Source organism: Microtus oregoni, unplaced genomic scaffold (genome assembly GCF_018167655.1).
Source record: "Microtus oregoni isolate MIOR12 unplaced genomic scaffold, Mior012 000066F_057, whole genome shotgun sequence".
Classification (NCBI taxonomy): domain Eukaryota; kingdom Metazoa; phylum Chordata; class Mammalia; order Rodentia; family Cricetidae; genus Microtus; species Microtus oregoni.
Window position 1 is genome coordinate 1 of NW_024543933.1, and position 26,817 is coordinate 26,817.

The window sequence follows — 26,817 nt, forward strand, 5'->3', positions numbered from 1 at the left end:
CAGTTTTGTTATGATCTGCTAGCCTGTCACCTGGGTGTCCAGACCTTTTAACATACAAGCACCACTCAATCCCAACCATTCCTCCCCTTCCACCCAGGCAAGCGGATCTCCTGCCTCCTCCAGCCTGCCTTCTCTCTCTTTTTGTCCCTCCCTCTTCTGAAGCGGTGACTGCTGCCTCTCTCTCTCTTCCCCCTCTCCCTTCTCCCCACCTCCCCTATCTCTCTTTTCCTCCTTCCCTTTCCCCTCCATAACCCACTAAATAAACTCCTATACCCCAAACTCTCTCTGCATGGCTTATCTGCCTGTCTCCCTGGCCATGGTTTTCTACTTGCCTTGGCCCCTCTAAAGGCTCCAGTGACTCCACAGTCCCTTGTGGGACCAGCCTCCCCTAACCTTATCTTAAAAAAAAAGAATAACAGGTTTCCCTTCTTTTTCTCTTAACAAGTTTTGTTAAGGATTAATTTGATTTTATTTTTCAAAGAACCAAGTCTTTGTTTAATTAATTATCTGCTTTGTTTTATTATTGTGATTGTTCTTTCCATTCTTTTAATTTCTTCCTGGAAAATGGTTCTTTCTTTATATTGATTTAGGGTTTGGCTTTACTTGTTCTTCCAAAGCCATAAGTTACATTAATAAATTATTTATTTTTAATCTCTGATTGTGTGTATACATGCATGCAAGATCACATGCAAATCACATATCTTCTTCAACTAATTTTTTGAGACAAAGCCTCTCAATGAGTCTGGAGCTCACAAATCCAAACAGACTAGCTTGCAACCAACCTATAAAGATCCCAAGGTCCAAATCAGGAGCAGAAGGAGAGAGAGCACGAGCAAGGAACTCAGGACCGCGAGGGGTGCACCCACACTCTGAGACAATGGGGATGTTCTGTCGGGAACTCACCAAGGCCAGCTGGCCTGGGTCTGAAAAAGCCTGGGATAAAACCGGACTCGCTGAACATAGCGGACAATGAGGACTACTGAGAACTCAAGAACAATGGCACTGGGTTTTTGATCCTACTGCACGTACTGTCTATGTGGGAGCCTAGGCAGTTTGGATGCTAACCTTACTAGCCCTGGATGGAGGAGGGTGGTCCTTGGACTTTCCACAGGGCAGGGAACCCTGATTGCTCTTTGGGCTGACGATGGAGGGGGACTTGATTGGGAGAGGGGGAGGGAAATGGGAGGCAGTGACAGGGAGGGAGGCAGAAATCTTTAATAAATAAATAAATTTTAAAAAATATCCTTTTAGCTATTTTTCTTTAGAATAAAATTATAGGTACATGTTGCCAGGTATGGATTTTTTTTTATGGGTGCAAGGGGTCTAAACTCTGGTCCTCACATGTATAAAGCAAATACTTTATTAAATGAGCTATCTCCTCAATATAACTTTTCTGGATATAGTTGCCAGGTGAAAGTTCTGATGGTTAGACAAAAGCCAGCCTTCCTCAGGAACTTGTGAAGCTAGTTCCCCTCTAACAAAGGAACCATTTCCTTATCACTTTCAGAAGGAACAAATTCCTATTTGTGATACCTATGAGCATACCAAAGGGCATTCTGGCCTGAGGCTTCCTGAGTATCACAAGTACCTGTTCCATATTTCAGTCCCTCCTGGCAGTCCATCAGGCTCCTTACTTTAACTGTCTACAGCTCACTGGCCTCCCTCTCCCCAGCTTCTCATTTCTTCTTATAGCTTTGCTATTTTTTGCTATTCTCTCTCTCTCTCTCTCTCTCTCTCTCTCTCTCTCTCTCTCTCTCTCTCTCACACACACACACACACACACACACACACACACACATCTTAGTTTAGTTCTCTCTTACACTCTCTTGATTTCCTTTCCCCATACTCTTTGTCTTTCTTTCTTGCTCTTACTCTCCACCCTTCCTCTCATTGCCAGGTTCAATATGCTGGCCATGTTCATTGTACTACTTTCTCTCCCTGCTCTGGACTTTTCCAGATGCATCTAAATGTGCTCTCCCTCATAGCTCCAATAAAACCGCATCCTCAACTATAGCTTGGAAAGGTCAAGTCATCAGTTTATACATCAGTTTTATATCTATATCTACCTATATCTATCTATCTATCTATCTGTCTATCTATCTATCTATCTATCTATCTATCTCTGGAGAGAGAGAGAGAGAGAGAGAGAGAGAGAGAGAGAGAGAGAGAAAGAGAGAGAAAGAGAGAGAGAGTTTTAACTACTCTGATTTAGGAAAGTTTTTTTCAAGATCTTTTCAGTTCCTTGCCATTTTGTGATTGATATGCCTCCTGAGCCTGGATAGCCATCCTCTTAGTTTAAATTTTGAAAGCTTTTTATAATGGTTTTATTGAATATACTGTTTTTGACTCTCTTATATTTAATAAAATTGAAGCATAACTGCATTATTTCCTCTCTTCCATTTCCTCCTTCTAGCACCTTTAATATATTTTTTTCTGGGATTTTATCTAACTCAGTCTCATTGTGGACCAGTACTATGATATTTTCCAAGGGGAGAAGGTCATATTTCCTTGATTTGTTCTCTTCCTTGTTCCATTCCATTGAGATCTATGCATCTGAGTTATTCATCGATTGGGTTTATCAGTTGTTCTATTGCAGTCAAAATGTTATCAGTATTCAATTGATATAATTTATATGCATAGTTTAGAATTAATACCCCTGTCATGTACTCATTGTGCCTGGTAAATGTTAGGAATATTTTCTAACACGAGCTCTCTGCCGACACAAGATCCCAATCAAGCCAAATCAAAACAAACCAAATTGAAAGAAATCCAGGCTTAATTGAACTCCTGCACTCTCGGGTGGTCCCAAGAGAAACCAGAAAGCTGCCAATGCGACTACATGGGAAAGAGGGAAAACCACGTGCTGATTTTTGGGGGAGCAGTTTAAATAGCCTTGGGGAGTGGTCTTGACTTTTTTAGGGGAGGTGTCAAGGTTTGGTCGGCTACTTTGACCCTCCTTGGAGAGGGGTAAGGTTCAAGGGGCACAGGGGCAAGGCCTCCAAAGATGGAGGCTGGAGATGGGGATTTACAGTAATACTTGAATATTATCTGTAGAATCAGCCACATTGCTGGATAAAATTTTATGAAAGTGTCCTTTTAGCCAGTTAGTAAGCATGATCCTTTTAACTCCAGTAACTATTGGAGGAATAATATATATGGGTAGTATGGTGAATAGTAGAGTATTACCAAGATTCTAAGTAGGAGGGATGTGGTCTAGATAAGGATTGGGATTCCTGTTAAATTAATTGGAAGGAAATTAAGATGAGGAAAAATATTTGGGAACAGAGCATTGGGATGTTGTTAGTTTCTATAGTTTAAACCTTTTTAAAAAATTTTTGGAGATCTAGAGTTAATAAGAAAAAGAAGTGGGGGCAGGAAAGACAAAATATCAGAAGAAGTAGGAACGAGTGAGAAAATACATTGTTTGTATGTAGGAAGATTATCACAAAGTACATAATAGTACAATGGTTTAAAAGCAAACACAACAATCATACAAAATGAGCAGTGTATGACCTAAAGCCCAACCATTATGAAGCATTTATTCAAGAGTTAAGATTAAAAGAGAAAAAGAAAAATTAAAATTCACAAAACTTTCAACAGTAGCAAGAATGTATAATAAAAGCACTTTGGATTAAAAACATCATGTCAGTCAAGATTTCTTTTATCCTGGAATGTATTTTGAAAATTTTCTTCCCTTCCTGCACTAATGGGAGCATTGCGATCGGTTTGGTATTCCAGTAGACATCTGTAAAGCCTGATTTTGTGTACGCATTGTCTCATAGAGGTTAGCTAGTATCACTTTGGATTGAGCTTTTGGCACAGCCGCAGTGAGGTGAGCCGTGCAGTTCTCAGTTCCCTCCTTGGTACTCTCTGTGCTTTGGCAGCATTGTTCTGGAGAAGACAGGTTGGGATCTGTTGCCATGGGTTCCCAATGACTAAAGCTACAGACTTGGTTTAAGAGAGTGTGTCAATTGCCCTACCACATTTCAGGCCCTGGACCCACCCAGCTCTCAGTTTTTGTGGCAGATCTTTCTTCAGGCTCTGCCACAGTGTACTGGTACTCAGAAAGGGGAAGGCGGTATGAGCTTTGGTCCTGCAATTCCCGCTTAACCTCAACTGGAACCCTGCTGTGAGAAGGAAAGCTTTAGTTCCAAGGCCTCATCTCCAATTGCTAGCCAGTCCTTGGTTCTCAGCTAACTGCTACAGCAGCTCTGCTGAGTGTGTGTACTGCAAAGTGCTTCCCTGTGGTTTCCAATTACCTCACCAGAGCCAATTTGTGCAGCTAGGCACTAGTTCACAGCCACTCTTGTCTGCTTCCCCACAGAGATCTCACTTGGCTTAATAAGCCCATTTAGAGCTACTGTCTCTTGCAAGGATAAAGATGACCCTGTTCTCTCCTGTTTTCTTTCAGTGGCTTGCATCATGAGGTCTCTAATCTGCCAACTTCCCTAAAAATGTCTATTTTTAATTTTTTTTTTTGAGAAACATCTAAGCTATTTTACAATACGACTTTATTCTTACGACCGTGTGGAAGAGTTCTTTTTCTACATCCTTACCAGCATTAAAAGCAAAATCTTCAGTATTATTTCTTTTCAAAATCGTGTTGTTTGAAAAGTCTTTCCCTGGTTAGTGAGGTAGAGCATGGTTTCATGGCCCTGTAGGTTATTGGTATGTCTTCTTCTGGAAAATGTTACTTTCAATTTAATGCATCCTACTTAATTTGAAAGAAAGACGGGACCCAGTCGTACCTGACTCCAAATGTATTTCTTCGGCATTCACGGTCACTGAACAAGTTGCACACACTCTCTGAACTGTGGTTGTCTAGTCTGTAAAATGAGGTTCACAACAGTTTCCTGGCAGGACAGTTACAAAACTAAACAAAATAATGTTCTTGAGAGAGTTCTTTACAAAGTACAGATGACCAGATGAATAGAAATTCTTTATAGTTAAAAGTTTTCCAGAAGCAGTATTGCCATATATGTGGCTTTTTTCTGAACTTTCAAGTGGTGTGGAAGTAAATGGCAGTCAGAGAGGCACTAAGTCAAACGGAACTTTCATCATGGTCTTCCTTTTCTGGATTTCATGACAGCAGCTTGACAGATTAACAGACCTCTTTTTTCCCTCAAAGAAGTGCAGGTTTGCCAATGCAGATGATTTTAAAGGTAATAACCATGTACACGAGAGGACCATTTATAAACCATTTATCATGAAGTCTGATGTGGTACTTAAAAGAGATATTTTTGTCAAGACAAGAAATTTGTTGCATTAGATTCGTCCTAATAACCAATATGACCTATCCTGTGGTAGCCTTGTCATGGCCTTGGAATTCCTCCACAACACTTTGGGCATCCCTCTGTAGAATACATGTTAAAACTAGAGTTAATACTATCTTTTGATAGCCTTGGGCTTTAGTCTTTTTATTTTTTTAACTTATAAATGGAAGAAGGAATTAGGATATTTTTTTTATTTCTTTTAGTCGATAGAACATGCTATTTACTTAAAAACCCCAGAAGATTCTTAGTGCCCTTAGAAAAAAAGATGTTTCTCATCAAAGTTCCCAAGTTGTCTGACCTATATTTTCCTTCCCCTTTCTTTATTTATGAATCAGCCGTGTTAATCTTCTTATCCATGAAACAATACTAATTTGTACTTCACTTGGGACTGCATTAGCTCTACGTCATTCCCAGAAAGCAGTTACTCAGGGAGCTCTTCCCAGCTCCCACTCTGAATCACATCACTGCATCACATCAACATAATTCTGTTCCTGGGCCCTCAATGTGTGTGTGTGTGTGTGTGTGTGTGTGTGAGAGAGAGAGAGAGAGAGAGAGAGAGAGAGAGAGAGAGAGAGAGAGAGAGAGAGAGAGAGACAGAGAGAGACACAGAGAGAGACAGAGACAGAGAGAGACAGAGACAGACAGAGAGAGACAGAGACAGAGGGAGAGAGAGAGATACCTACAATCATACTGGCCACTTTGCAAATGTGAGGTAAGTAATTGATGAATGAATAAATGTGCAAAAACAAGCACGAGCATACAGAAACTTTACTGACTTTCTTCTTCTAGCCTTTATAGTAAACTCTAATATCATCCCCAATTGAAGAAACAACAGGGGATGTGAAGTAAGTAAAAACTAAGGAGTCCCTGCCTTGATCTCAGTTTTCATTGCGTTTCTTTTTATTCAAAAATTTACCTTTAATTGGACCATTCTATGCTTCACCTTGTTTCCTATTGCCGAATCCTTTCTCAGACAGTTTTCTTAGTAAAGCAGACCCTTCAGAACAGAGGCCACATTAGCTTTCTTGATTCTTCCACATTCCCCAAACCTGGTATTTTGTTTCTAAACCTAATTAAATGTACTTTGCTTTGTTTAACAGATATCTCGAATGCAAAAATTCTGAACCTTGATATGTACATATCTCTTTATGAGGTATCATAGTATTGCATTAAGCTCTCCCTGGCCTCTGAGTCTGCTAGCCTCACTTCGTGATTGAACACTGACTACTATTGCATACGATTTGTATTTCATTGTATATGCTTAACTGAACTGAACTAATAAGAGCCGAGAATGGATGGAACTTCTAATATTGTTCTTTCTTAATTTTTTTCTTAAACATTTGTTTCTTTATTTCTTTCACAAGACAGACAGACAGACAGACAGACAGACACACACACACACACACACTTCCTGGTTTCTTAGATGTACAAAAAAAAAAAAAAAGCACTGATCAGAAGAGTTTACCTTGGAGAGCTCCTGTCCAGGGCCACACTGCTGGCAGGTGACACAGTGCCCCCATTGGTCCTGGTACTCATTTTCTTGACAATCCATGATGAAGAAACTATGGGTACAGAAAACAATTGCTACTGAGAAAACCAGAAGATTTTCAAGCAGGGGCTTTCCTGACACCTTGTTTCTGTGTCTTCTTAACTGTGGCTTTTAGTGAGAATGGCCAAAGAAGGGAAACTAATATAGGTAAAACTTTTAGAGTACAGATGGTGTGCCTAGAACTCTTCTAAATGCTTCCTATGTGGCAATATATTTGATTCTCAAAAAATAATGACACAAATTATTATAAATTCCACTTTACAAGTAAAAAAAAAATCACAAAGGCACAGGGACAAAGAAATGTTCAGCTCTACCAGGAGCTCACTGTCAATAAACAAAGAAACAAGCAAGCAAAAGAATAAATAAGTAAAACTGTTGGATTCTTTTTTCTTTCTTTTTCTTTTTGAGACAGGGTTTCTCTGTGTAGCTTTGGAACCTGCCCTGGAACTTGCTCTATAAAACAGGCTGGCCTTGAACTCACAGAGATTTGCCTGCCTCTGCCTCCCAACTGCTGAGATTAAAGGTGTGTGCCACCACTGCTTGGTTAGTTGGATTCTTTCTCGTGGCTACAAACAAATATGTAAAAATCTCTTAAGAATTTAAAAATCACTTTCACACTTATTTTGTTATATTTGCAAATACTTTTGATATTTTTTAACTTAAGCAATGTGAAAAATATCTTTATTTGTGAATGAAAAAAAAAATGAAACATGATTCTTCTTTGCCAAACTGTCTGATTACCCTGACAGGCCCATTCCATTTCAACTTGCAGTCTTGGATGGATTACTAATGACCTCAGTTACTTAAACTGAAGAAAATGAACATCATGCTTCTGTCTTTTACACCAGACAGGTTTTTGAAAGGATTAAATGTGTTAAATTCCTTAAGTAATCATGAAAAACTATACAAGTAAAACAGTGTTAATATGGAGATAGGTGGCTTTGCACAAACACAATTTTTATAACATGGTGCCCTTCTCTCTAAAATAAAACTCATGATGGGACTTTTTTTGTTACTCCCAATCTCTTGTAAGACTGTATTTCAGGTGGGTTCTCAACATACTGATTGACCTTAATATATGCTTCTAATTATAAGAGAGGACAGTGTGACCACCAATCATCTCCACAAAGGTCACCAATAGAAATATATGTGTTAGCTGGCATTTTTGTTGAAGTATAACTTTTCCCAATAACTCTTCTTTCTAATTTCTTCACTCAATGGAAGGTGTCCTATGAAATTCACTTTCGGTACAAAATGAACACACTTTCTCCTCTATTGTTTCCAACTGTCAGCCTCAGAAGGCAAGCTTCCCATCTTCATTCTCTATACTTCTCATTGGGGACAAAAACTATTAGTAGTCTCTTAACACTCAACAACAATGGAATTCAGGATTATGGTAACAAATCCAGCATGGATTGTCTAGAGAAAACTTTTCCTGCGTGGTTTTCTTTAGAAAGAAAGAAGAAAGAAAGAAAGAAAGAAAGAAAGAAAGAAAGAAAGAAAGAAAGAAAGAAAGAAAGAAAGACAGACAGACATTGACAAGATCCACAAAGCAAAATTCCTTTGAAGATAAATTCTTAACAAAAGCGCCTGAAATTTTTCACGGAAGCTACTGGCCTATTTTCACTTTGGTTTCCAAAGCCCAATTCACCCAATAAAAATTAAATTGCCTGAACACATAGTATCTCCCTTTAGCCCTAGTTTGAGATTCCTGTCTAGGTAGGCTTTCCACACATACCCAGACATAGCAAATAAACACAGATTTTTTTTGTCCCTCTTGTTATTTTAATAAAAACAATTATCCAAAACATAAATTAAATTGTCAATTGGAGTTTGAAAACTATTTTCTTTGAAAAGAAACAAAGCCATCTGTATGCTAGACTGTTCTGAAGTATCCTGGTTATATTGATAAAACTGCCTAATAACTAATAAAGGTCATCACCATCAATAATGTGAGGCCTTATATGAAACTATTTCCTGTGAATAGCAGTGTCCTACAGCAGATGTTAATTTATGGTAAGAATAAGAAAGAATAATCAGACATTGTGAATACAACTATTCTTAAATATCCTATTACTGACTCTGTCCTCCTCCTAAGTGTTACAGAAGATGTAGTTTTGAACAAGTCAGCAATGCACAGTCAGACCTATGAATTTTTTAGTAAAGAATCTTAATGCCCAACACCAAGTTAATACAGAAATAGTAAGCCAACAGCGCTTGCTGTTTGTTAGTTTGTGAGCACACTTACTTTCCTGATCTATGATTAATTATGTATGTGTCTCAGAAACTTAGATCATTTCTCTCTCCAATAGTGCTTTTCCAGACAATTCATTGTAAACCCATTCCAAGTAGACTTGGATGTGAATCAGAACTCTGCCATTTGCCAGCCTTTAAATTTTTTTTTTATTTTACCCTTAATTTTTTTATTTTAATAATACACACCCTCCATGGTAATTTATAAAGAACTAGATGTTCTTATGCTAAAGGACCTACTATGGTCGCGTGGTGGTGGCACACACCTTTAATCCCAGCACTCAGGAGGCCAAGGCATGTGGATCTCTATGAGTTCGAGGCTAGCCTGATCTACAAGAGCTAGTTCCAGGACAGGCTCGAAAGCTACAGAGAAACCCTGTCTCGAAAAGCCAAAAAAAAAAAAAGAAAAAAAAATAGGACCTAGTATGGAGCTGTGTGCAAGTGCTACTACATGGTTATTAGACACTTCTCTTTACATTTGCCCCTAGTTTACAAGAGATTTTTTTTTAGAAGTGTAAAGAATTCAAGGGAAATTGCATTTATCACTCCAGGCATTTGCAGGAAAAAAAAGGGTGAAGCACATAAAATACTTCAATGGCCCATGTCATCAGGAACATGGAAGTCACAGCAAAGAAGCGGGTGTCTGCAGAAGACATCCCTCCTTGGTAACTGCTCCCACCAACAACATGATGCTTAAGCACATGTGCCCTTCAATGTGTGCAGTATCTAAGTCACCTTGGCTAAAATGAACACTGTATTAGTGTTCGTTGAATATTTTTCCATCAGGATATTCCCATATAAGAACACAGTGAACAAGGCTTAGAAAGTTTTCTGAGATAATTACTTCTGAAATGGAAATGCAAAGAAAATATATACAAATTAACTGCGAGGGGGATGATGTTAGGGACTTTACTGAGTAGCAGGTCATTTCCCACCGAACAATCACTTTTATTGTCACATCCTAGTGCTCTGGCTGATCTTTGACGTGGGACTGTGTTCTTTTTATCTCATTCCATTAGTGGAAAGGGGGGAAATGAAAGGAAGTATCAGGCCTCTCTTGTCTTCTCTCCTGGAGCATGACACAGGCTGGGTGGGGTTCTTTATGCTTCTGCCAAAGTTCAAAATCCACTCAACTGTACCAAAACAAGTCACACTGAAAAATTCTTTCTGCCGCCACCTTGCCCAACAAAACAGGAAGAAAAATATAGTCCAAGAAAATAGATGAACGTTGAAGAAATCTCAAATGCAGAGGACAAATTCTGAGCTTTGTGACAGGAAATACTATCCATGTAAACATATAGAATCTTTACATTGCCTACTCAGGTTACATTGCCTACTTGTACCCCTTTTCCAGGAAACATGACACCTTCCTGCAGGTGACTGTCATTATAGTTTCTGTCATTATATATTTTCACTGCCATTTATATGTCATCTAAATTTAAATATAGAAATCACCTTTTTGTTTCTTGTTTATATGATTTTTTTCATAAGAAATATTAAAATGTATAATTTAAAGTTGTTTTGATCAAATCAGATGGGCTTAAATTCTTGGGAGCTCAGATAATAATGTTTTTAAGCTTTAGCAAAATACCAGAAGCAACCAAAGGGCAGGGTGAGAAGACAAGTTTTTATATATTTTAGTACTTAAAAATCCAAAATGCTTTTGTCTCAAAATGTGATTAGGAAACTAGGAAATAGCCTCCCCTCCGATCTGAAGTGACTCTGAACCCTGGAGTCCAAAAGTGGAGCTGAATTCTGGACAACATGAGTAGGCAGCTCAAGAACTCAGATCCTGATGGTCTGTCCAGCAGACACCTCTAGAGAAGGAAAAGTTGCTGTTAGTTCTGAATATGCTTCTTTTCTGGAAAAAGAATGCACATCCCTTACAACCATGGGTCATCAAGCATTCATCATTGTTTTCAGAGTCTGAAGAAATTGAAGTCCCCCCCCCCACACACACACACATTTTTTTGGTCTGTTGAGTCACTTAGGCAAAGTCTGAGTAAAAAGTAATCATAATTCACTATGTCACTAAGGATAACGTGGGCTACTGCTCCCAGCAGACTCTTACCCCTTCAGGGAGCAGCTCCCTTTTAGCCAGGGAGTGTGATTTACAATTGGGTCCCACACAATGCCATGAGGAAGGCCTGGGCTTCCAGGAATGGCCATGACCTTCAGGGAAAGTATGATATCCTGTAGTGAGCCTGAGCCTTCCAGTTTCGGCTTCCAGTGGCATCTCAATCATATCCATCACCAAAACCCATATACTGCAGGATGCTTGTTCCCTTCTAAAACAGCCTCTTCAACACATGAAATGGTACTAGTATCAGGCCTGCCATCTACTGGGCCGGGCTACATCCTCTACTACTCATGAGATGCTATTTATCAGAAATCTCGATGAATTTTGAATTACTGTGGCTGGGTATTAGTAGTCTGTTTACTTTTGAATTTCACAATGCACCTGCCAGGCAGGCCCTCTCTTGTTTGAGTAGCCCACAGGAGCTCCACAGAGTAAAGAGAAAGCCAAAATGCACTCAAGAGGAAACTCTGGGTTTCAAGTCTTTCTTTATGCCAGTATGGCAGCTGTGGAAAGGTATATACTAAATGTTCTCACCTTATCTGTCCTGAAATAAAGATACAGGTAAGAAGCCCTACATGTATAAAACACTGCACATGCCCTCATGTGCTTGGATGTTATGTGAATATACACTAGATACTGACCTTATGGACATAATGACTGCAGCTTACAGTTCATGACATGTAACCATCTAGGTAGCGACAGAGAACTCATCAATGGATTTTAGTTTGCCTAGAACCTCGGGCCAAATGGAGAAAGACCCAAGGTCTTCTTAGACCTAATCAGGAGCTTTAGGTAATATTCTCCTTTCTATGGCTCTCTAACCCCTGACCTCACTGCCTCAGACTAGCTCATCCCTTTGATATGAAAAGGTTTAAATAGAGGAAGGAGTATTAGGCTGTGGGATTAAAGCCCAAATAAAGCTGCTGACCTCACCAGGGATACCTCAAAACCTTCAAAAATAGTGTCTGATGCTCTTGTCTCTCCAAGCCACATACTATACACTTTTAGTCAGATGAGAAAATGGAACAGAGATAAAGGCTTAAAAAAACTTATCTTCTGCCACTCTTCACCTCAGACCCCTTTAATGACCCTTGTTTACTTGGTCCATAAAGTCCAGGATCTCTACCTGGGTCTTCCACAGTCTTCAGCACCAGGTTTATGTTAAAAAAATAAAACTAGTGCTTACTGAAAAATGACCTAGGGAAAGGTCTTTTAACACCATGTTTTATTTCATCATCTTCTAGAAAATAACAATAAGAGTCTTAGGCTACAATGAATATAGTGTAGGCACCACATTAGATTCTCTCTGGCACGGCTATTCACATAGGTAGGGTTTCTGTACCTTCCCACTAGACTCGAATGGAATTCCCTACCGTAGGAGATGGGATCTGAAATTCTTCATAGCCATAGAATCCCAGACTTGTGGGATAGGTAATACTCCGGGGTAAAATTTGACTAATAGATAAAGGGAGATAGGAGAGAATCAAGAAGAGAAATTCTGCCTTTTTTTCCCTCTCATGAATTGTTGGGTAGTATTTTTTCTCTCCCACGTGATAGCTTTGTGGGGAGATCTCCAAAGCAGCCAATGACAACATCTGGCACTTCAAGGCTGGTCGTGAAGCAGTACCCAGCATGGAAACACACCACCGGGCACCAGCTCACTCTTCTCTGGCCCACTTGTATGTTAACACTCCTACATCTTGGTTTTGAACACGCTCAATAAACGATTAGTTGATATTTGTTATTTTTTTAAGATTAATTTTAAAAGAAACATCAGGAAAGAAGGAGAAGGAAACAAATTAAGGTGATTGGTTTTCATTGGGTGAATATATTAAAATAACACTCTGAACCTCATTAATATGTAAAAATTAATACATGTTAATCAAGATTAAAATGTTTTAAAAATAAAGATGGACAATAATTCACACAAAAGATAAGAAATTAGAAATCATATAACTAATAAGGTATTTTTGCCTAGAGTATAGTGAGAGTTCTTATAACTTAAAAATTTTAAAAACGCAATTTAAAATAAGCTAAGATTATTGGACCCATGTCTGGATTCATGACCCTGATGCAACCACGGACTGTGTTGATTTCCATGGCTCCTGATACCACTGAAGGCAGAGAGGAAAGGGCTGTACAGAGTTGCCCGAGCACCTCACAGGCTGCAATCCTAGGGAGAACTGGTCTTGCCCCTCACTGGTGGAAGCAGCCAGGAGACAGGGTCCTATACCTCACCTGGGCAGCAAAATAGAGGTGACCTTGTTCTCAGGGGCGTGAGTGAAAATGCTAGAACAGGTTATGCCCCTTTCCTCTGCCATGCGGTGGTGTGGGTGAAGGAAAGATGCCCTCCTCCATTCAGCACCTTCAGCAGGTCAGATATCTGGCCCAATACCTCACCGGTTGCGGCCCCTTGCCTGGGTAGCACAGTAGAGTTGATCCTATAGACCGGAACATGGGAGAGTCAGCCCTGAGGACATGAGAGGGGCATAGTTGATACTGCTTCCCTTGTGTGTTGTGTGGTGGTGGGGGCAAGGGAAAGATGCACTCCCCCTTGCCTGTACATCCTCCAGCAGGCAAGGGAGTTGACCTTCCCCTTTAACAGCAGCAAGATTTGGGAAAGTTGGCTCTGCACTTCATCTGGGGAGCACAGGGGAGTTGACCTGGTGATGGGGACACAGGTGAGCCTGCCCCAAGAATGTGAGCTTGGAAGATCTGGCCCCGCCCCTAGTCTGCCATGTGGCAGTATAGGTGAAGGAGAGGTAGGAGAGCTGCCTCTAAGTCCCATCAACTGCAGCACTCAGGAGAGCAGGTCCTGCATTTCACCTGGGCAGCACAACAGAGCCAACCCTGTTGGTGGAGCTGTGGGTGAGCTCCCTCACCCGAAGTTGTGATCATGGGAGAGCTATCCCCACTACTCTTCTGTCATGAAGCAGTGTGGGTGGCGGAGAGATGCCCACCTTTACCCCTTGCCCCTCACCACCTACGGTAGATGAGGGAGCTATCCCTCCCCATCACCTGCTGCAACACTAAGGAAAGTGGGCCCTGATGCTCGCCTGAGCAGCATAGTAGAGCTGACCCTGTTTGCAGAGACACTGGTGAGCTAGCTCTGAGGGTGGAAGACGCCCTTCATCTGCCATAAGGTACTGAGGGTGAGGGAAAGATGCCCTCCTGCTTGCCCCTGACACCTGTGCTGGGTGAGGGAGATGACACTCCCCCAGTTGCCGGTGGCAACACTCAGGGGAAAATAGACACTGCACCCAACCTGGGCAGCACAGTAGAGCTGACCCTATTGACAGGGAGGTGGGTGAACTGCCCAAGAACATGAGCATGGGGGATCTGGCCCTGCCCACCATCTACCATATTGGGAGACATGCCTCCCCACACCCTGCTGCCTGTAGCAGGTGAGAAATCTGACCCTGAGGGATAAAATTGGTAGAACTCTCCCTGCCCCTCATGAGCTGCAGCACTTGGCAGAGTGCTCTCTACACCTCGTCTGGGCAGCACTAGAGAACTGGTCCTGAAGGTGTAAGTGTGCTAGAGCTGACCCTTATGGCATGGGAGTAGAAGAAATGGCCCTGGCTCTTGCTCATCATTGCAAGGGATGAACTAGCCAGGGAAATGCTAGAGAGCTCACCCTGGTGGTGAAAACAAGGGAGAACTGGAGGGATTGACCAACCATGCCACTACCCAGGCCCAGAATAAGGGTTATGAGTTGGGCCCAGCCCAGCATGCATCCCAGCACATGAAGGGGTTGGTCTGCGGGATTGCCATGACACAGGGCAACCACAGGATATCTAAGAGGAGTGCCAGTGAGAGTCCAGCATCAATCGTGTAGCAGAAACAAGAAGTGTAGAATCAGACCAATGACTCTTTGTGATGAACACTTACAAATAAAGATACATAGATAAAAGGGTTTACTGTGTGACTCACTGTGTCACATTGCAACTTCCATAACAAGATTTTTCCTTTTCTCCTTTTTTCTTCTTTCTCTTAAATTTTATATTTTGAGGCTAAGGTTGCAAAGGCAGAGGCCAGATATGAAGAGATGGGAAACTAAAGGGATTGACATGCATGAATTGAAAGACACAAAGAATAAATAAAAAGAAAGTTTAATAAAATAAAAAAATAAGCTCACAGCATTTTTGTTTTGGGGTTTTTGTTTGTTTGTTTGTTTGTTTGTTTTTTGAGACATGGTTTCTCTGTGTAGCTATGACTGTCCTGAAACTCACTCTGTAGACCAGGCTGGCCCCCAACTCACAGAGATCCACCTGCCTCTGCCTCCAAAGTACTGGGATTAAAGGCGTGCACCACCACCAACCAACTAAAATTTTCAAATTATATAACTAAAAAATATTTGTACCTAGAATATAATTAGAATTCTTACAACTCAAATCTTAAAAAGTACAACATAAAATAAGCTGAGCCTTTAAGCAGACACTTCTGAAAAAGGACAAGTGACCGACAAGCACGTGAATGTGTGCTCAGTCAGAATCCAAATTCAAATTATAAGAAAACATTTCATTATATGCAGTAGGTGGCTATATGTTTTTCTTAAATATGAATAATCAACTGTCATGGAAGATGTAAACAACTAGGATTCCATACACTGTTGTTGAGAGTCTAAATAGTGCACCATTTATATAAAGTGATTTATTGGTTCTTAAAAATATGAAACATAGTATTGTCCTATAATATAACAATTCTTCCTAAACATAGACCCCTAAATATATATGATAAGAGGTGAAAGCACATGTTCACACACAACCTGGTACATATATGTTCCTGGTGGCATGTTCATAATAACAGACAATAAAAAAATCAAATGTCCATCAACTTATAAACAAAGTTGATATACAGAGCTTGATGTCTGTACAACAAGGCATTATTCATAGGAATAAAATATATAATGTACGCTATAATGTGTAATCAGTCTTTAAAATATTATACTTAAGTGAGGTAGCTAGACATGGAAGGACAATAATGTGACTTCATTTATATGATATTCAAAATACACAATCCACAGAGACAAAAAGTAGGTTTAGCATTTGCCATGTGCTAGGAGGAGGAGACAGTGTCTATGTAATGTGTAATGAAAATGACCAGGAATTACATAGTAGAACCTTGTAATATATTATAAAGCAAGAAGTTGTATAATTGAAAATGGTAAATTTTATGTTATATGAATTATGCTTCAGGTTTTTTGGAGAAAGGTGACCTTCATTTTTTTCAAGTTAAATACTCAAATATCCTCTTGGTCCAAATGATTTATTTCATTCAACTTTTCACCCCAATTTTATATTCAATGTGTTTGCACATGTATATGTACTTAATATGATATTATTAAATGAATATCTTATTAAACATGTGCACAGAAATATTTATCCAGTAAGACTGGCATGACTGCAAAGTGAGTAGTGATTCTTTCCTTGTCCTCTCTCTACTATCTGCATAATCTGTGAGCCTTTTTCCATTGTCCTAATTCCTCAGAAAATAACCTAGAAGAGAGTTAGTGCAGGCATACAGGAAAAAGAAAAGCAACGAGCTTGGCATTAATAATAATCTAACATTAGCTCACTGTGCCCTGAATAAATGATGCTGGCTACGTTTCTGTTGGGTGTAAGGTTGTCACACGGCTGGGTGTGCAGCTGCCTCTGGCCACCATTTGTGGCTGTTGGTCTTCTCAACTTGCAGAAATGCCTGTCGCATGAAGCATGGTCTCTATCTAGGATGGCTAGAACTTGGAGGATGACGAGTCTAAATTAAGAACTCAGGACTTTAGGCTATTTGTTTTGCCTGGGCAGTGCAGAAGTCCTGAGATTTAAGAAGAGTGATGAAGATAGCAGCTGCCCCATTCCCTGTCCATTCCTCTCATGTAAGCCCAGTCACCACCCGTGTGCTTGGGGCTGTCAAAAATCAGAGCAGCGGTACAGCTTGGCCTTGAGAATCATTCTTTCCTTGGAAATCAAACTTCTAGTCTGGATAGTGCCCTTATCAATTCCAGATGTTTGGCCTGCAGGACAGATGTTGTTGTAAATGATTAGACAATGCCTCTCATGGTTCTCTTTTCTGGTCTGGGCCAAATCCATTTCTAGCTGAGCTTCCTCTTGTCAGATCTCTGTATTATCAAGCATCTTACCTTCTTCCTGCTCACCATTTGTCATTTTCTTTTATTTCTTATTTTATTTAGAGTAAATGGTCCCAGGGACAGCTCTGCCAAAGGTAACAGTGATACTCAGTGCTGAGTCAAGTTGAACAGTCATCATGAGAAGGTTGATTAGTTTTAAATACTTCAGAACAGCGGTCCTCATTCTTAGTTATATTTCTGAGGCTTCAAAGTATATGGATATCTGGGTACTACTCTTGAGGTTCTGATATAATCCGTCCAAGTATGAACTGAGCTTCTGGAACTTACACAGTTTACCCCTTGATTCTCAGATACAGCAATGCTAAAGAATGGGGTAGTTATACGGGTTCCTTTAGCTTTGACTTTCGGTATTGCTTGAACATATAGCACAATCAGTAAAATAGAATTCCCATCCTTCCATAGTCAGAGGTAATGTACCCATTTTTTTCTTTTTTGGGGGAGACTGAGGGAGAAAGGAGAAGAATATAGAAGAGATCCTTTAAAACGTGTTAGATGACATTATTCTCAACTCTTTCAACGGCTTTTCCTTTTACTTGCAAAAATACTGAAATCCTTTTAATGACCGGTGATATCTTATAGAATCTGGCTACCTAAAACTTCCTCTGCTACCTTTAGCCAAGGGGGCTACAATTCTCCTTACTGTATCCACTTCAGCCCCAGTGATCTCATTGCTATTCGTCAAATTAAGCAGGGATATTTTCAGTGAAAGGCTTTCATACCTTCTCAAACCAAGAATCTTCTCCTAAATATACACATTTTACTGGATCTTTCAAATTTTTAGGTCTTTATTAATATATCATCCCTTAATAGGGTTTCTTTGGCCACTATTTTAAAGTCAGAATTCCCCTAATCCTCCTATTCTCCTCCTGTTTCATTGTTCTCCATTGTATGTATGAATTTCTTAGACATTATGCGTTTCTTCTTAACATGTATACTATTGTTCCTCTAAAGAGAAGTAACTATGATATCATTGTACCCATTATATTTACTACCCCATGCAATATACTTAAAACAGTGCCTGTCACACAGTAGACACTATGTAAGTATTTATTACTTGACCAAATGGTAAAAAGAGATTCTACAGAATAATAGTAACAACCTTATAGTTTGTAGAGCCCCTTACTTCTATTGATCTTCACAATAACCATAGGGGAGAGCTAAGACAGATTTTACCAAACAGAATAAATGAGAGAGAAATTACCTAAAGTTCATTTACATGGCAAGAAAGAAAGCCAAATTCTGTATATGGGAGCAGGGGCTGCCTCTGACTCTTTTGCTTGCTTTTTGGGACCTTATTCCTCATACTGGGACGCCTTTCCCAGGCGTAATACATGGGGAGGTGCTTAGTCTTACTACAACTTGATATGCCATGTTCTATTGATACTCATGGGAGATCTGCCTTTTTCTGGACTGAGATGAAGCAGGAGAGGTTTGGGGAGTGGAAAAGGAAGTGGGGGAGGGGCTTGGAGGGAAGGGTGTAAGATAAATAGATGAAAAAATTTACTTTAAAAAGTTAAAAAAGGGATGTTCACCTTCCTAGACCTGGATAGAGGGGGGAGGACCTTGGACTTCACACAGGGCAGGGAACCCTGACTGTTCTTTGGACTGGAAGAGGAAGGGAGAGGGGAAGTGGGGGGATGGGCGAGAGAAATGGGAGGTGGGGAAGAGGTGTAAATTTTTAATAATAATAAAATAAAGTAAAAAAAATTAAAAAAGGAAGAAAGCTAAGACTCAAAGGCAGTTTAGAATCCATAAGTGTATCATGCTTCCCAAGCAGGGTTCTACTAAAATAGGAGTGCATAACCTTACTGATCTTTTTCCTTTTTGAGATATTTTCAGTGAAAAGAAAAAAAAACTTTTCTGAACATTAAATTGATTTTTCTTTAAATAATCCTCATAAAAAGGTTACTGGGGAAGTTTTGTGAAATGCCTACACCCATGGCTAAATCAAAACATCTGGTGGTTAAGAATCATTATACTAGGTAAATAGTGGGATAGACTTAGATGGATAAAGAAGGATGCCACAAACAAAATGTTAAGTGACACACATATTTAAAGCTAGAAAGGAAATAGCAGCCACCAGCACACAAAGGAAACCCAGGAGAAAAGTTGATTCTGGGAACACTAATGCATAATAAAACGTTAATAACTAAGGAGTGAGAGTTAGTGCCAGATATGGTACAGGGATGGACAAAGGGGTTAAGACGTGCAATTTTTATATTGATTTGTGTAAAAGTAAATTGCAAGTTAGCAAAATAGCTTAGTGGGTAGGTAATTGTGCTTGTCACAAAAGCTTGATGAATTGGATTTGAGCCTTAGAAGCCGTATTTTAAAAGTAAATTATCTTTTTATGCTTTAATTTGCTAAATCATATGCCTGGCATAGAAATAATTAAGAGACAAAGGTGTTTATTATAGTTTTTAATTGGCTCCTTTTTCTATTTTCCTAGTGGCTTAAGAATTTCTTCTGTGCATGATAACAGCTTCGGGGAAAATAAAAAGGAGCTGTAAACAATTAAAGAGTGACTCACGTGTTTACCTTGTCCTTTATTCCAGTGCACAAAGCGAGAGGTTATATCTCATCCGAGGTGGGCCCAAGTATAGAGTTTGTTTTCAAGGCAGGTGTCACTGTAGAAGTAGAATTTAGTCAGTAAATGGGGCCACTTCTACTCATCCAACGGCAAACAGTAATCACACGAGTGAAGTTTCAGAATGTGTGCCTGCACACATAGCTACTTCAGAAAAAGATAAACTTCTCAAGAACACAAATACAACTTCGAAGACAATACATTGAGCAGAACAAAAGGTCAACCCCCCAAACTATGCATACATACATATATATGCATATATATGAGAGAGAAATGATTAACAAAAGAATTAATAAAATTAATTAAAGTCAATCAATTCTAGGCTGATTTTAAAGGGAACATACCCTTTTGATTTCTCCTCAAATAGTCATGTCCAGTAGAAGCCAAGTCCAGAAACTGCTCTGGAATATGTTCAAGGGAAAGAATGAGACAATGTATGTGAAAGCACTCTGGAAACTCCAGACTGGGCTTCACATGGGAAGAGCTGCAAGACTATTGTTACTGTCCCACCCAGCACAGAGGAGCAAAGGACATTGGCGACAAGCCACAGGTCATGGCAATGTTGAGTCAATATTTCAGTCTGATTTGCTTCCCTGTCACTCAAGCCTAAGTGAGTCACTGATTCGTGTATCGACCACCATAAGACAGCATGAAATTTCGCTATGAACAATAAATAATTAATTACCTACCAGAGAGTGCTTGAAGTGGAGATTCATTAGCTTCCCAAGGAAATTTGGCAGAGTATCGCAGAAAGAAATCAAGATCATGATATGATTTCTTTATGTACATGGCTGGAAACTGTGTGACTCGGAAAGTCTGTTCTAATTTCTGGTTTCCCTTACTACTTTTGGCTTTGTTCAGATTACTAAGCAATCTAGACCAATTGTACCACCCTGAATCCCTCAGTCCTTTTTACCCAAAAGTAATCAAATATGACATTTCTTCCTCAGAAGGCCAGGGAATGAAATATCCTACAGAAACTGTGGGATAAAGCCGGAGGCACATGTAATAAAACCCAAGGCAAAACCTCCACAATGAGACTTGGAAAATCAGCCCAGAGGTTGAGGCTCATTCAGAGAGAAGGAGATACTGTTGCCAAAGGTGTTCCACCCTCCATTTAAAAGCCACGCCCATGAAATGGGAAGGGTAATTGAAGGCAAAGATAAATAAGAAAGACTGATCTACATTTACAAAAATGTCACAATGAAACTTAATGTATTGGATGCTAACTAAAAAAAATTTAAAGAAGAAATTTATGTGAAAAAATGCTCAAAAAGAGGAAAAGAGCATAGGCCTTGAAAGGGTTAGAATTATAAAAAATATGTGGTAAAATAAACCTATTACCTCACATATAATTATGCTTTTGTGAAATAATTTACAGAAATCATTTTAGATTTTGAAAATCTCACACAAAAGGTCATGTTATCTTCCTGTTTTTATTGATCAGAGAAAACTGTCATCCATCTTTCTTTGAACTCCTTTAGTAACAGGCAGCTCAGTACTCACAAGACAATATGTTTTCATTATGGTTTATTTTTTTTCTACATTTTGACAACTGATTAAAATTTAAGATACAACTAATTGGGACTATGTAGGCATGAAATGCCACAGGAATCTATCAAGATAACCTCAACCTTTATGATCCCAGTCAGAAAACTGGAGCTACAAGGGAAAAATACAATTTTCCTCAAATTTACATAGTTTGTTCAGACTATAATGTAAGTCTCTACCCAGGGCTCACTGCCTTGTCTATTTCCCATAAACAAAGAGGCAGGCCACCTTCAGGACTGACTGCCGACTAACCATGTTACCAAGGATCCAGCTTCTCTTTTCTTCAAAACATAATATTGGCTTTGTAATCTCTCAACAAGAAAAATACCAAAGGGTATACTGGGTCAGGGAAAGGCGGCCCATGGAAGGGAAAGAGTACTGCCCACTCTTTTTGGCTTAATCACAATGGTGACTAACAACCTCCTGGAAATAATGACACCTTATTGTTTGATTCCATCATAATATCACATGGAAACTACTTTACTTTTTAGATGGGTTGCTATTTCTTTATATTTTATTCATTTTTACATACCAAGCACAGTTTCCCCTCCCTCCTTTCCTCTCCCCTTCCTCCCCCAACCCACTCTCACCCACTCCTCAGAAAGGATAAGATGGGGAGTCAACAAAGCCTGGCCCATTCAGTAGAGGCAGGACGAAGCCCCTTCCTCCTGTATCAAGGCTGATCAAGGTATTCCACTTTAGGGAATGGGCTCCAAAAAGGCAGCTCATGCACCAGGGATAGAACTTGGCCCCGCTGCCGGGGGTACCATGAACAGACCAGGTTACACAGCTGTCGTCCATATGCAGAGGCCCTGGTTAAGTCCCATGTGGAATCTCCAGCTGTAGGTCTAGAGTCCTTGAGCTCCAGTTCAGATTAACTGTCTCTGTGGGATTCCCTGTCATGATCTTGACCCTCTCCATTTCATCATATAATCCCTCCTCCCTCTCTTCAACTGGACTCCCGTTGCTTGGTCTGGTGCTTACATATGGATCTCTACATCTGCTTCCATCAGTATCTGGATGAAGTTTCTATGATGGCAGGTAAGGTAGTCACCAATCTGATTACAAGGGAAGGCCAGTTTAGGCATCTTCTCCACTATTGCTAGGGGTCTTGCTTGTGGTTTCCTGGGAATTTTCCTAGCATCAGGTTTCTCTGCAGCCCCATAATGGCTCCCTCTATGAAGATATCTTTCCTTGAACTTCCACCCCATCCCTCCCCCAACTGGACCATCCTGTTCCCTCATGTTCTCATCCCTATTACCTCCCACTTACCACCTCTCACCCCCCCCCCCCCCGTTTACTCAGGAGATCTCATCTATTTCCCCTTCCCAGGGTGATTCATATGTCCCTCTTAGGATCCTGCTTGTAACCTAGCTTCTCTGGAGCTGTGGATTGTGGTCTAGTTATCCTTTTTATCCTTTGTTTTATATCTAATATCCACTTATGAGTGAGTACATACTGTGTTTCTCTTTCTTGATCTAGGTTAGCTCACTCAGAATGATTTTTTTTTTCTTAGTTCCATCCATTTGCCTGAAAATTTCATGACGGCACTGTTTTTACAGCTGAGTAATACTGCATTTTGTGTATGTACCACACTTTCTTTATCCATTCTTCAGTTGAGGGCATCTAGGTTGTTCTTAGGGATACATATAGAATAACTGTAAATCTTTCAAAATGGATAATCGGTCACTAAAATCTCAGCTGGTAATTGTTTTACACACTAGAAATTCTGATAGGCTTTGTCACAAAAGAGAAAACCACCAAACCAGAATGAAGAAGGCCAATCATTTGCAAGAAAGCATGTCTAGAGAAACACTGAAAAATATATAGTTAATGCTAATCTAAGACAGACTACAGCCATCCTAACATCTCTCATACGTCTCTAATAATAATGGTCCATCTCATATATAAACTGATGATAAAAACTGACCAGTACTCTTCCCATTAAGCACCTTAGGGGAGAATATATGGGTGGAGCCAATCCTCTAAAGGAAACAGAGAAAAAATAGCTGCTGCTTCAAAAGCTTCATCTCTCAATAATGACGTGTGCCTTACTCCCGTCATAAGGCATTCAAGCGGAACAGATCAAGAAGACATCTAACGAAAGGAAGGCTATGTGGCCTGTCTTAGGTTTCTATGCCCCTGGTTCCTCTTCCTGAAAAATTTCAAAGACAATGTAGCTGACACAAGGCAGTTGAATAGCTATTTTCCTCTCTTCCTCTCTAGTGCCAGAATTAATCTATCTAGCCAACATCTTATATGCAAGCAGCTGTAAAAAAGAAGAAGAAAAACAGGTGAATTAGAAGAAAACTGGCTGGCAGTTATGGCTCAGACACAAAGACCAGATGATCCCCAGCAAGTCTCAGTTCTTTCTAAGCATATTATAGTGAAGAAAAGATGCAATGAAAGAACTGAAAGGAATAATTTGTCACATTCTTCCATTATGTTTCTCTTGCAGTTCTTGACATCTCTCTTAAGGTGCTGCCCCTCCATTTTGTATAATTCAAAACCGCAGACAAATATTTTAATTAATACTATCACACGAGAAATGAAAGAAACCCAGCTGATTTCCCAGGGGATAGAAGATGGAGGGAAATTTGGTCTTTGGTCTTCAGAGCTCCTACCTTTCAGAAGAGAAAAAAAAAGGGTGTGGTAAGTAGCCCCAGAAAGCACCACTTGAACAACTGAATACACAACAGAGGCATAAGAAAATGTGGCTGAAACCAGAGGGAAAAACTTTCAGCTGTCAAGGATTTCCCCACAGCCAGATAATGGCTTCTTTTAGAGAACAGCGAAGACTTTTCCTCTGGAAGTGCTGTCAGAGATGAGATGGCTGTTTAAAGGTGAAGTCAAATGTTAGAAAAGAAACATATGACTCACAAAAGCCTACTATTCTTCAAGCATTGGGATAGATCCTTTAGAAGATTATCATTTTTAATCCTTCCAACCAGTGGGACCTATTTCTCATTTTTCAGGAAAACAGAAACACAGGGAAGTTTGGATTTTCTCACTGGGTTTCCTCATGATTCTATCGTGGATGGAAGAAACATCTCTTTACTGCATGAAACCAGTTAATACTGACGCATCATGGAAATATTGAATATACAATGAACACATTTAGGATTCCAAACAACAGGTTCTAAATTGTACTCTCTAGAAAGGTAGGAGGAAAATGTGTACTGGTTCAAAGTGTAAGTTAACCCCAAAAGATAAACTCCATCCTTCCCTTTTCAAATCTCATGTAATTCATGATTTCAAATCTCTGAAGGGATTTCCAAGTTTGTGTTACTTGATACATACATTGCCTTCCTTCTGTTCACTCAGCCACCACCTCAGTTTCCGTTTGTTCACTTTTCTGTGTGCTCTTTTTCGTGCCCAGCTGATTCACATTTACCTAACTATTCTTCCTAAAGTGCACATCTGATCTTTCTTCAGTTCAGAAACTCACGGTGGCGGTACCATGCTCTGCCAAATAAACAGAAACTCAGGTATCCAAAGTCTCGGGTAGTTTCCCACCAATCTGACTGGTACTCTCTCCCAATTGTACTAAAGCATCCAACTTGACTATTGTTCCTTTCACATGTTCTGAGTTCTTTGCCATCAAGCAGTTGTTCATGTTTTCTCTGCTTCAAATGCCTCCTCTCCTTTTTCCACCTGTTGAAACCTTATCTGTGGTACATACTCTACCTTCAATAATAAGGGTTAACATTTATTGAGTGCTTATTTTGAACCATGCTAAGCATGTACAAGCATTTTACATGGATTAAATCAGTTCATCACAATAACTCAATGATGTTGGTGCTGTTAATTCAACCTTTACCTGGAGCAAAATGAATCTCAGGATCCTTGTATGCCTTTCGATCAAAGGCACACAGTTGCTATTTGGTGAAATGAGATTTGAATACAAATAGTTTTATTCTCTAGCATCCAAAGGTGTTAAGACTGAAAATCAATCAGCTGGGCCTAATGAACACATACCTGTGCTTATAGCATTTAGGAGTTGGCAGCAGGAGGATCAGGAACTAAAGAGCCACCTTGCTACATAGAGTTTCATTTAGTCCAGCCTTATCTACCTGGGACACTATCCGGTCCTAAAGATACCCAGAACAAGTCCCAAAACACTAAAAAAAAGAAGAAGAAGTTAGAGAGAGAGAGAGAGAGAGAGAGAGAGAGAGAGAGAGGAGAGAGAGAGAGAGAGAGAGAGAGAGAGAGAACAGCTTTTCTGCTTTTCTCTGGCTTTAGTTGATGTGGTCCTTACTTGACTACTTGAGAGAATTTTCACTGAACTTTTAAAATTCGCCTTGTACAGTATTATTTGTGTTCCTCCACTCAGGATGAGTCTGTTAAGTCCTAAGGGATGCAGCCTCTCTATCGTAGACAGCTTAGTGCTTCAAACTTGGTGATAGAGGGATATTATTCACTATGCATTTTATGTTTATTAAATGTGAAGGGGACAGGAGAGGTACCTAAATAGTTCCGCAATTTACTACCTCCCATTGCCCTACATGATATTGGCCATTGCCGCCAAAACCTGTCAAAATGAGATCCTCCAGCCTGTTTTCCCAGCCTAGTCTCTGGCAGGTCTCTTCTCCCTGCACCCCGCCAGTTCTTGCAGCTGTCTGGGTCTTGGCCAGTGTTTGGGGTGAGGCCGGATCAAAATATCACTGTCCTGGGCTCGGCTTCCAGCAGCAAGTGATCAAATGAAACTCAGTCACTGGTGACAAGGCTGGATTGAAAGCCCCCACACACATTGCCAAATTGCTCTTTACACAGGCCCGGACTTGCCCAAGCACCACGTGGGTGGGCTAAGTAGTTCAGCTTTCTGCAGGATGCTCTGAATATCCAATCCATTCCCTCCTCCTCTCTCTTCCTCATCTCTGGATCCCAGATGCACAAGGTTGTTGGACAAGTCTGGGCATATTCCCAGCGGCCATCTGGCTTCAGTTCGAACCTGCACAGGCAGGAACTGACTAGTCAAGGCTGTAGGAATAACAGTCTAAGTTTCTGACATCTCAGAGAGTGCTGTCGGGGCTCAAACGATGAAATGACTGATTAGAGAATACTTTTCCCCGAGTCAGGCTGACTTTGTAGCACCCTTACAGGGACATCTGATATGGTCCTCTATTTCCGTCCCTAGTTAGCTACCAAATGAAAGAGTGTTTCCACACTTAACCTGTAAAGATCAAAGGATGGATCATACATAGAGACTCCCTGAGCAAACACATTAGAGTACAGAACAGACACCCTGCCCAATAGCCTCCCCTCAGCCACCAACCTGCATACCGCTCTCACAATAGGCGAAATCCGTTGCAACCAGTGTTCTGCTGGATTCATTTCACTTTCACGTGTGGCAACAACAGATCAAATCCATCCTCT

At 40.2% G+C, this 26,817-nt stretch overlaps 1 long non-coding RNA gene across 2 annotated transcripts; it reads right to left on the minus strand.

Annotated features, from left to right (window-relative positions):
* Positions 1 to 4,750: 4,750 nt before the first annotated feature.
* LOC121440203 lies at positions 4,751 to 26,817 on the minus strand. Of its 2 annotated transcripts, none has more exons than XR_005973340.1 (4): positions 26,725 to 26,817; positions 19,842 to 19,930; positions 6,739 to 6,835; positions 4,751 to 4,826 (listed from the first exon to the last, which is right to left on the minus strand). It is a non-coding gene; the product is annotated as an uncharacterized LOC121440203 (long non-coding RNA). The 2 variants fall into 2 exon arrangements; XR_005973341.1 differs by having other exon boundaries at positions 26,717 to 26,810.